Raw genomic sequence first — 9,389 nt, forward strand, 5'->3', positions numbered from 1 at the left:
ACCGCTTCTAATGAGGTCTCCCCAATCAGGTGTCCATTCGTAATGGCATGTGTTGCACACCCTCTTCGGGAGATGCAAATCATAACGGCCTAATAACAAACACAGTTTAGTAAAAACAATGGCATTCATTACCTTTATTAGGGTGACAAAAATAACACTTAAAATCATACCATTAATGCAGACGAAAATGACAGGCCTGCCTATAGACTCTGTAACACCTTCAGGGTTACACGAGTGTGAAGGCCTACCAGTGGGCAGAAGACGAGCTGTGAAGAGAGGTTAAAAATATGTTTTAAACTACCAGCACATTAGGAAAGTTATAAAATAACCACTTGGGGCTAAATTGTGTTAAGTGAAATACCTTGGTGAAAAAGTGAACATGTCATTTGTCTTGACTAGTGACATTGTTGGGGGAATACATTTGAAATATCCTTCATTGAAGGACTCCCTGTTATCAAGGGTGTGTATGCTGTGTTTAGAAATGTCACAGTCATGACACAACCATTCAAGGGGCATGCATTCTCTGCAGCGAAGGAACGCAGGAGCAGAGTGAGCATCCCCTTTCCGGTACCATAGTTGAAGACAGCAAGCTGTCCAAGTGATGGGACCTTGCCTTTTGCCACTCCAATTGGGCAGCACTTTGGCGCAGGCACCATGAGGAAGAGGTTGATGGTTGATCAACCAAAAGCTCCTGCAATTGCTGAATCTCATCTTCTGGAAACAAACAAAAAAGAAAATGTTCAGCATCACAACAGCGTACTCATATTGCATCACGTATTCGTTTGATGTTATGTTGACACATTTCCTAACTTTCAATGATAGTACATTTCATCCTACCAAAAAGCTGAGGGGGTACTGCAGAGGTTGCTCCAGCTGGTTCCACAGTCACTGGACTGTCAATGGCAACAGTTCTGGCTGAAAAATAATAATAATAATAATAGATATATTGGTAACAGATAATAATTACAGAAAAAAGGAGGCAATCGCAGGCAAATGTTATGCATTAAAAGAGTTCTAACAGTTCTAACCAACTCTAACTATTTATTACAATGGCCTATTTTTATACGTACGACGGAATAACAGTTATTTGTTCAATACCTCTCTAAGCTGAAACATGCTGTACCAATCATTTTGCGAACAATAAAAAAAAAAATGATATGTTAATTATGAATACCTGTATACACGCACAAACCTTTAGTACGTCGGCAGGTTGCCCGACTTCTGCTCCTCCTTTTTAGAGGACACCCCTGAGCATCTTTGCCAACCCAGCGGATTCTGCTCCTGCTAGATGCTGCTCTGGCCCTGTCTTCTTCCTCCTTCAATAAAGTAGTCATGCATTTTCACAACAAGCTGCTTTTCATTCCCAGTGTATTCCTATTCACTTACAAGCATTACAAAATTACAAGCACATAATCAATCAACCTAATCAGTACATCAGGCACAAAACCAATACAATTGACATAAAAAAAATGTACCTTCAGTTGTTTACAAAGTAAATCGGCAAGGAAAATGGCATCTTCTAGCTGTTCCTCGCCTTGTTTAGCAGCCATTTCAGGAACTAGAAATCAAAACACACACAGGTGTGTGTGTTTGCGTGCGTATAAATACAAAAGAGAAAGTGGTAAAGAGACAGAGATGAAGATGGTAAAAATGGGGAGAAGACAGGAAGAAATGTAGGGAATATAGCTCTGAGGAGGGAGAAGAGAAGAAATTGAAAAAGGCTCTTAAAAGTGCTGTTTGATCTTGCTTTGGTTTGGTATCTGTTGAAGGAAAAAAATACAGTGAACACTTTAGAATGCATGACAATTTACAATCTCACATATCATCAACAAGCTTTAACATTGGGGGAAATGTACGAGTTAAAGCACTAATCAATCAGGGGCGAACTGGAACAAGGACAGCTCTGAACGTTTTGTCCTAAATAGGACCACAATAATCAGCGTGCAGTAACAGTCTATAGATGGTTGTCATGACATTTCTTCACAATACTATTAGTTGCCACTGTATGCAAGTATGACAGCCACAATAGGCATTTTTCCAAGCTTTGTATACAGTGCCAAATGTATTTAACTCAACATTTTCTTACATTAACTTTTTTCAAACACAGCATTTACATTGTTAGCAGTTATGTTTTGGTGTACTTCTAAAAGTAATTATTCTAAAGGTTGTGGTGACCACGTATTTAACCACTGGGACATAATTCAAACTGGGAACTACAGTTGCGGTTATTGTTCCCACACGGACATGTTATGGGTTACCTATATATAGTGTGTGCCCTCTTGGTTCTCTCTCTTGTCGACCCGAGCTGCGACCCGACAACATGTCCTTTGCAGCTCTGTATTAAAGTACCATTTTGCACCTTCCTTGCACCGCCTCTGACTCCATATCTCTCGGCACTACACTGGTGACCCTGATACGTCTTGGGAAGTTTCCTGGACGGAGCCGAACACGGCAAAAGGAACTCGAGTTCCTTTCTCGAAATGCCGGGGTTTGATTGGAGACGTCCGTGGCTGCCACCGGCACGCGGACTGAGGCTCGGTGCGCGCTCCGCAGAAGGCTGGGGACGTTGCTCGCCGTTCCCGCATCGGCTTTCTATCCAACGGGGGGACGATGCACGACCTGCTGGGTCGACCAGCAACCCCATTGCTACCTCATGGGTTTGTTCTTCGGGGCGTGCGGCTGCACATCCCGGCTGCTAACCACGTGGGGCTAACGACGGCTAGCAGCTACCCATGGCTGCCAGCTAGCGGCTAACGGCTACTGCTAACGGCTAGTGCTAACGGCTATCGGCCCTTTTTAGTTTTCTGGTGCCGGAGAGGAGGTTCGACCAGCCGGTTGACCTCATGTGGACACTCTCACCTTTTTCACCACATCGACGGCGGTTCCAGACGCCACTCACGTTTTCATCGATGCCTGGGTGGTGCACTCCTGGACCCCGTCTCGCCTCGACAGTTCCGGATGTCGCCCATGCTCCATCGGCCCATGGGTGGCGCGCTCCGGGACCCTGTCTGGCCTCTCGTCTGTCCACGGCTCCTTCCTCCCGGGAGACTGCTCCTGCCTCCTGGGGTTACCTCAAGGCTTGCCGAGGATTTCATGCCCGCCGCCACTGCACGTCTGCCTGCGGCCGGGTTCCTCTCCTGCTTCCCGGGGACACCTCGATGCCTGCTGAGGACTTCATGCCCGCCGCAGCTGCACGTCTGCCTGCGGCCAGGTTGCTCTCCTGCTTCCCAGGGATACCTCAACGCCTGCTGAGGACTTTATGCCCGCCGCTGCTGCGCGTCTGCCTGCGGCCGGGTTGCGCTCCTTCCTCCCGGGGGAACTGCTGCTCACTTCCGGGGATACCTCGACGCCTACCGAGGACTTCGTGCCGGCCGTTGTGCGTCTGCCTGCGGCCGGGTGGCGCTCCTTCCTGCTGGGTTCGCCGCGAAAACCTACTGCGGCCCCCTTACAACGGCCCGTTCCGGCCCGCCCCCGGTGGGGGTGCCCTCACCCTCGTTAGGGCACCTACCCTCTCCTGCGGCCTACCACGTTCCATGGCCCAGGCCTCAGGATTTATTTTGCCCTGTTTGAATTCTGAGGGGGCTTGTGTGGTGATCACATATTTAACTACTTGGACATAATTCAAACTGGGAACTACAGTTGCGGTTATATATATATAGTGTGTGCCCTCTTGGTTCTCTCTCTTGTCGACCCGGGCTGCGACCCGACAACATGTCCTTTGCAGCTCTGTATTAAAGTTCCATTTTGCACCTTCCTTGCACCGCCTCTGACTCCATATCTCTCGGCACTACAAGGTTCTTATTATACATCCATGGTCTGTAGTTCGTTTATAACATAACGTTAGCATTTTGCTTCTGGCCATTAGATTTATGATTCGAAAATGATAAAAGTAGGGTAGTAATTGTTGGAGATTTGGAGGATGTTTAAAACCAACCTCTTCTCCGCGTGTCGTTTGGTAAGCTGGGTAAATTCGTAAAAAGGAAGGGATTAAGAAACACCAGAATGCAAGTTAAACAATAATCTTGTTTTAATGATAAAAAGTAACAATACAAATACAAATACAAACACAAAGGAAGTACTTCCTGCTCTTCCTCCAATCTCACGGATCTGGTCAGTTTGAAGAAAAGAAGAGGCTGGTCTAAAGAAAACATAGGCTTATATCCAAAACCCCAGGAGGAGCTATGCGGCTGCCCCCCCCCCCCCCCGAGGGGTCCTCCACTTAGAAAAGACAGCCAATCAGCGCGAGCCAGAGGCGACCCTTACATTCGAGATAACAAACCCCTCCTTGCAAGTTTTAAGATATAGTTTTTTATAGTTGGATTATACAAATAGCACATGTGAGTTACCTTAACCTCAAACAATAATAACAAGAGGAAAACATCAGCTCTGATCTCAAGTAGTAAAAAGTACCGCACACTCATTTAGCCTGCAACTCTTCCAGACACTTGAGCTATTGTTCTTTAAGAATATTCCCTGCAGAATCTTTATTTCAAATAAAAGGTTTCACATTGCATATTTCCAGCTTCCTTTACACATACTGTTATTATTAATACAAAGTAATCAACCACACACATCTATTTAAAACAAGTAGATTTCCCTGATCATTTGACATGCTACAAATCTCGGTAAGAGTGTCCCCTCCCCCAGCTCTCTCGTCCCTTTCATAAAAGCTGCTTCCATTTCATATAGAGTAATAAAACATGTTTAAGCTCATTTCTCCACAATGTTTGTAGCCCTCCAGTACCCACATATGAAAGAATAAAAGCAGAGGAATCAAAATAAAACACCAATACAGGAATAGTTGATAAATGATTATACAGTAAGGAATACACACACATATTCTCTATGAAGTGACCCTTGTTATAGGTCCGAATGTCCTGTCCCCTGAAAGTCATGAGTTTTGGTTGATTAACAGAAGTTTAATGGTTCTTGTGGCTTAATGGCTTCCCTGAACTTCCCTTCACCCCAAAGTCAGCTTACTAGGAATGAATACATTTTATTGATAAGCTCAAAAGGACGTTTATCTTGGTTACTGCTGGGTGACCCAAGTCTCAAGGCCTGCAGGATGTGTAGGAGATAAACATTAATTCTACAAGACTTTAACTACATTATCGGAAAATGTATCTGGGACTTCCCCTGTTAATTGCAAGGACTATTAATAATTAACAGAGAGACCCAAGGGGCCTCTTCTTGGTATCTGCTAGGCAGAAGTCACTCAATGCAGAAATCACAAGTTTAACACACATTCTATATAAGGTGACATTAAAATGAATATACCAGATTGAACTTTCCTGCCATAACACGTTACTTTAATCCTTCAAATAACTCAAATAATACTTCAATCCCCCTTTTGGTCTCACCCCCACGAGACCAACACACATACGACATTTGAAACACAACTACTGTCCTTCCTTGCCACTGTGTCTGCTCCCCAACACTATACCTTTGTGAACAGAACACAACTTTCAATGTCAGTGAAGGAACTATCAGAGTGCGAACCTGAGTGCCAGAAAGCAGCATCCTTGCGTGTTGTTGAATCCTCAGGCCCCCCCCCCCCCCTCCCCTCAGCGGAAAACGCCAACAAGGGCAGCTGATAGGGAGGGGGAGATGCGGCCTTTCCATCAAAGGTGGAACTGATGAATCTGATCAGAGAGAAGTAGACTCCTCTGCTGCCTCGAGAAGTCCCCCAGCCTGCTGACAGCCGCTTCCGAGTCGTCTGCTGTAAGGATGTCCGCGAGGTCCTTGTCCTCCAGTCCGCTGATGACAGCTTCCGAGTCGTCTGCTGTAGGGATGTCCTCGTTGACGATAGCCAAGTCTGTCCTGATGTCCTCCATGGTCCTAGCCGGTGATTTCCTCGCCGCACACTGGCTCCAGTAGTAGCAGATGTCCCCCTTTGCTCCTCGGCGGACTGCATGAGATGTCCTCTGGGTCACTCTGTAGAGGCCGGAGAACCTGGGGTTGAGCCACGTAGGCCTCTTGACCTTCAGCCAGACGAACTCCGCTGTGTCGGCCTCCTGCTCCTCGGGTCCCCCTTTTGGCGTCAGCAACCTGTGTGGAGAAATCTGATACCCACCCCTCAAGTCTACGCTCAGGGCTTCTGGGCCCTCAGGGGTTTGACCCACCACTGGTAGGCCGCTTCAGAATTCTAATACTTGGCCTGTGTCAACAAAATAAACCCCAACATCTTCAGTTGAACTAAATAACATATCTCAATAGCTCTGAATTTCTGACAAGCATCTGTGTTATTTTAAATGAAATCCTTGAGATCCCATTTAAAATCTAAATATAATATGAACTGCTAATGTCTCTGGTAATGGAACACACTAATGTTATGGATTAAAAACAACTAAAATCATGATACTGACAAAGTAAATAATTTCCTGGTGATACTGCTTCTACCCGTCAGTGCTTAGATATTATCAAGCTGAAAAATGAATACAGAAATCCAACATACTGTCATCAAATGTCTTTCTATTATGAATTTAAATTAAATGTACATCCCAATAATGATCTAAACAGTCTATGGCTTTTACTTCTTTACCAGGCTAGTTACAAGATGTTGTCTAAATTAAATTATATCTCAATACATTACTATGTTTTAACTTAACTGTAATATGTTCTTTCTACATTTCAAACCTCAGTTACTTAATACCTGTTGACATATTACAAAATGGTTTCATTATCACAGGTCACCTTCTCTGGTATTCTCATTCTGGAATTACCTCTCTCAGTAGCCCCTTGGCCACTGATTCTGCATCTGTGTTACCTGTTATAACTCAATCAATATTAGAAACATGTCAACATTTTTTAGGAAACCTCTTGTTTCCCTTGGAGCTCCAGAATAATGTGTTAGTCTAAAAACATGCTTGGTTAGTTATTGTTTTTAGAATCATGCAGTTACACTGATCACATGCCGGCATTCCATTCACACTCACACTGTCAGGTTTTAAAGTCAAGTTTGGTCAGCCCCAGAGTCAGTCATTGATAGTGCTTTTCTCAAGTCACACTGTCAGTCAGGGTCAAAGGTCATTTGGTCTCAGTCTTTTTGGCCATGTCGTGCTCTGCAGAGAGTTTAATATTCTACTAGCTGGAGTTGTACTAGTGACATCATTGTGTTGATGTCAACCAATGCAACAAAGTTTTTCTCGTGTTCGCAGCACCATTTTCTTCAGATGTTTAACAAACAAATTATCAATACACTTTATTAATATACCGCCCCTAGGAAACACAATACCTGACAAATGTTCATGCACGGCATTCTTAAGTAAACCTGCAGAAAACGGCCTTTTGAATTAATGTTCCAAATTAATCAATAATAATAATAATCAATTTTATCAATTTGTTTACCCTTAGAAGTGAAAATACCTCATAATGTTACATCAGGATGTTAAACTAAGCTTTGGCCAAATCAATCATTATTACTGTTTCAGATCTAACTGGAGGTTGAACAAACAAAACCTTTTTTTGTTTACATCATGCAAACCACGAACATATTTTCCAATTTCAGCATCAGCCTTGTTACTCTAAAATTACATCCTAAATAGGAATATCAGGAATGAAACAAATATTTAATCTCCAGAAATGTTCTCAACAAATGGAGAGTAATGCCATCTCTCTATCTAGTGAATAGCCAACATATTTAAAAAATGTCAGATATACAAAAATAAGCCTAAATACTCTTTTACTATCAAAGTCTAAAGCTAGACCTAAACTGAACAGTTTTGGTAATGGACAATTTAATCTAGAAACAAAACAAAACTGGACTTGTGTTCTTATGTGTTCTTCAAAATACATTAGTAAATACCTTGTGAAGTATTCACAATATAACTAATTCTCTCTAGGATATGAAATCCATTCATCTTTAACCAGATACTATTTCCCTATTTATTTTTAGTTCATGATAATAATGGTATAACGTCCACACGTTTACCCATAGCTAGTCACTATGTCAAGATCTATCATGTGTGACATAATAATCAGATGTCTTGTTTGCCAAACAAGGATATTAAACCTTAACCCTTTCAGCATTCCAGACCATCATTAAACAATCAGCCTCCCTTCCTAAACACTAAGCATATCGTTCTACACCACCTTCTGATAAACTCTTGCACAGTTATGCTGTAAAATCATTGCATGATTTCTTCAGAGTCTGAACAGACTGAGACCAGCCTGTCTCTTGATCTTGTCATATTGAGAACAGTCAATGATTCATTGTCCTCTTCAGCTGTAGTCAGTGGCAGGGCCCCCAAAAAGCTAAAACCGGCCCTGGTCAGTGGGCTTCAAGGAAACTCTCTCTGGCATTAGGATGTCCTGAGGGGGAAGGGACCTCTGGATCAATGTGATACTATCAGCAGACACACGTTGTCCTCTGTACCGCAGAAATCCCCAAAAACTGCAGTACCTCTTCACACCACGGTTGCCTTGACAACGAGGCACAAGCAAACTGTCAAAACCTCCTCTGAGATGTGTTCTTTGCACAGTTCTTCTGTTTGCAATGAGCAACTTTTCACCAACACACTGATTCAGAGTACAACCCAAAGGTGGCGCACAACTATCCAATGCTGCTGTAATCACAGCAAATCAGCTACTGAGAAAAACTCAATGTAAATCTCTCCCCCAGCGGGTTACAAAATCTAACAGCTGAGTGTCTATATGGTCAGGAATGCTGAAACATGTGAATGTTAAACCCATTAATGGTAACAGTCTTCCTATTCTTCATTACTTCAGTTCTCAGTTAATAGGCAAAACAAAAAACTTTTCTTAACCACTATAGATTCATCTTTATCTTCTTGCTTATTCTATTCTTTTCAAATTGTTTATCTAAGTTGTGTGTTACAAGCATGGTTAGATTTGTAACAGAATACAAAACTAACTGTATCCAGCGCTATATATTTAAAACAAGTAATCTGACTACAGTTAATGAATATATTTTGGAACACTTAAAGGAATTATTACAAAATGTAATCTTCATTATTACTAAAGCTGAAACCTAAATAAATCATCACGGAACATTTTTCTGTCCTTATTACTTAATTGTTTCAATAAAAACTAAAAGCATTGTGAAAACTCCCATATTTTGAGAACATCTCTCAACACTTTTATTCCATCTAAGCACGAATGTTTATGACAAACTCGTCCTATTAATCCCAAACGGTCTTTAATGGTATCTATTGTGAACTTTTCTTAATATTAATTATAAATGCAACGTATGTTCTCTTTAGAACAAAGACAGGATAGTTGCAGCTGAAACTGTTTAATAGCAATTTTCTGTTAACCTAGATAAGCCTGTTGTTCGTATATCTAGTAAATATATTCTTATTTTATGTTACTCATAAAACAAAATGACATTTTCCAGAATAGTAGTAACTCTATATAACCTGTACTCTCTC

At 42.3% G+C, this 9,389-nt stretch overlaps 1 long non-coding RNA gene across 1 annotated transcript; it reads right to left on the reverse strand.

Moving 5' to 3' along the window:
- Positions 1-577: 577 nt before the first annotated feature.
- On the reverse strand, positions 578-1,311 carry LOC307046879. Its single transcript, XR_013810260.1, has 3 exons — positions 1,193-1,311; positions 838-915; positions 578-714 (listed from the first exon to the last, which is right to left on the reverse strand). It is a non-coding gene; the product is annotated as an uncharacterized lncRNA (long non-coding RNA).
- Between the last annotated feature and the right edge of the window lie 8,078 nt (positions 1,312-9,389).

This window comes from Notothenia rossii, assembly GCF_949606895.1.
Source record: "Notothenia rossii genome assembly, chromosome: 7".
Classification (NCBI taxonomy): Eukaryota; Metazoa; Chordata; class Actinopteri; order Perciformes; family Nototheniidae; genus Notothenia; species Notothenia rossii.